This window comes from Lagopus leucura, unplaced genomic scaffold (genome assembly GCF_019238085.1).
Source record: "Lagopus leucura isolate 7727_CA_CO unplaced genomic scaffold, USGS_WTPT01 58938-0_obj-0_obj, whole genome shotgun sequence".
In the NCBI taxonomy this organism is placed as follows: domain Eukaryota; kingdom Metazoa; phylum Chordata; class Aves; order Galliformes; family Phasianidae; genus Lagopus; species Lagopus leucura.
Genome location: NW_024962856.1, coordinates 4172 through 6253, shown reverse-complemented (window position 1 = coordinate 6253; position 2082 = coordinate 4172). Strand labels below are relative to the sequence as shown.

Below are 2082 nucleotides of genomic sequence, written 5' to 3'. Positions count from 1 at the left end.
TTGTCTGCGCGGCGGAGGCAGAACAAAGCGCCCGGTCCAGTCCGGCCCGGCCCGGCGTGCGCTGATGCGGATGTGCGGCACAGCGGTTGAAGGCGGGGAGGCGGCGGGAGCGGATCGGTCCGGCGCTGGCACTTACAGCTCGCGTCCCGCGCCGGCAGAGCTCGCATCCCGCACGATCCGGTCCCGGCGAGACGTCCCGCAGCAGCGCGGGTACCCCGGCACCCCAGTACCCGGCGCTCTGGTGCCGACACCGCTCCGGTACCGCCGGCCGCTCCGGTACCTTCAGTGTGTTCCGGTGCCCTCCGGCGCCGTGCCCCCACCCCGTCCTCCCGGAGCTCGGCCTCCCGGTGCCGCGGCCGCCCCGGTGCCGCAGCCGCCCAGCGCAGAGCTCGGCTGCAGGCGGCGGATCGGCGCTGGCTCGGCGCGGAGGCTCCTGCTGAAACCCGACCCAGCGCCGCCCTCAGCCCCTCTCTCCCCCCGCCGCCCCCATCCCCGCCCCGCCACCGGAGCGCGTCGGCAGAGCGCGGCCCCGGGCCGGGGTCCGCGGAGGTGGGTCGACGTGGTGGGACGCGGGATACGGGACACGGGGCGCGAAGGGGCCGGGGAGCAGCGGCGAGGAGGGGGCCTGAGCGGAGCGGGGGGAAAGGCTGCAGCTGGGAGGGATAAGGGGGAACGGGTAGGAAGCAATAGGAGCCAGAAACCTGGGGAAGTGAGAAGAGGTGGGAAAGAGCGAGGGGCGAGGACGGGGGTGGGAAGGGACGGGGCAAGGAGAGGGATGGGCAAAAAGAGGTGGAAGGAGACGGAGGGTGGTATTGGGGGGATGTGGGGACGCGATCACAGCGGCACAGCCCGTTTTCTAGTCTACCACAGTTCCTTCTTTAAAAGCAAGCACAGTTTGGGGTGTTGGAGCTTCATGATCGCTGAGGTCTCTTCCAACCCAAGACATTCTATGACTCTATGATGCTATGCTTCTGTAACCTGAAAACCTCGTGTTGAGGCTCCTAATGCCTGGGAAGGACAACAATCATCTGTAGTGCCTGCCATTCAAGTTACTGGAGCCCCATCAGCCTATACTAAGAATAAATACAGAACAAGGGTGGGTGATGGTCCACGCTGCTCCCTTGGCTTAAAGGGGCCACCTAGACTAGTTTTCTCTGCTCCAGACTGGCCAGGTCACAGCAGTGTTGGTGTATTGACCAGCAGCGTTCCCTGGGGTTCTGGAGAAAGAAATAAAGAAGATGATGCTTCACATGGGGGCCCAAGGACCTGGGGAACTCTTTGCCATTGGACGTTATGGATGCTTAAAATTTGCATTGGCTCAAGGGCTGTCTGGATTAGTTCACAGAAGAGAAATTCTTTGAGGGCTCCTGAACAGAAGAAGCTGCCTCCAGGTCATGAGCTCTGAGTTACAACGAATTGGGTCAGAGTGCAGTGAAGTGAAACGTAGCACACGTTTCTCCTACTCTTCCACACCTTCTGTGCAACTCTTTGTAGCTACCCTTGGAGGCTGCTCTGGGGCTAGGAGTCTTGGGCTGACTCCCACTGAGGCAGTCACTGCTGTCCTTCAGCTGTTCCAAGTGTAACAGTGACATTTCAGCCTTGGTTCAGCTATTGTGTGTTTACTTCTCTTTATTTTTGTCTACTGTTTGTTTTTTTTTTCTGCTTTTTTTTCTTTTCCTAAGTTAATCACACACATAGGGCTGACGGTCCTTTTAGTAGCTTGTTGATGTTATTGCAAAGCTGCTGTCTATTACATATGAAAAAAGTGGTTTTGGAGATATCTGTGGTGACTGGAAATAAGCTAACATTCCACTCTCTTTTAAGAAAGGCAAGGAAGAACTCAGAGAACCATCGGTGTTTCAGTGTCGAATCATGGACCACATCGTCTTGGAATCCATTTCTGAATGTGGAGAACAAAGAAGCAGTCAGGAACAGGAGATTTATACAGCACAGCGTGTGCTAGACCAGCCTGATTGCCTTCTATGACAGAATGACTGGCCGAATGGATGCAGAGCAGTGGATGAAATGTACCTCCATGTTGTCTCCCACAGAATTTGCATTTATAACCAAAGAAGTTTGTGC

General features: G+C 57.0%; 1 protein-coding gene across 1 annotated transcript in view; it reads right to left on the bottom strand.

Annotated features, from left to right (window-relative positions):
- Positions 1 to 243, bottom strand: part of LOC122190873 (protocadherin-16-like) — a 6323-nt gene extending 6080 nt beyond the window's left edge. Inside the window, exon 1 of the mRNA XM_042890990.1 lies at positions 137 to 243. The gene's annotated coding sequence lies outside the window, so the exon portion shown is untranslated. The remainder of the gene's footprint in view (positions 1 to 136) is intronic.
- Positions 244 to 2082: the final 1839 nt, after the last annotated feature.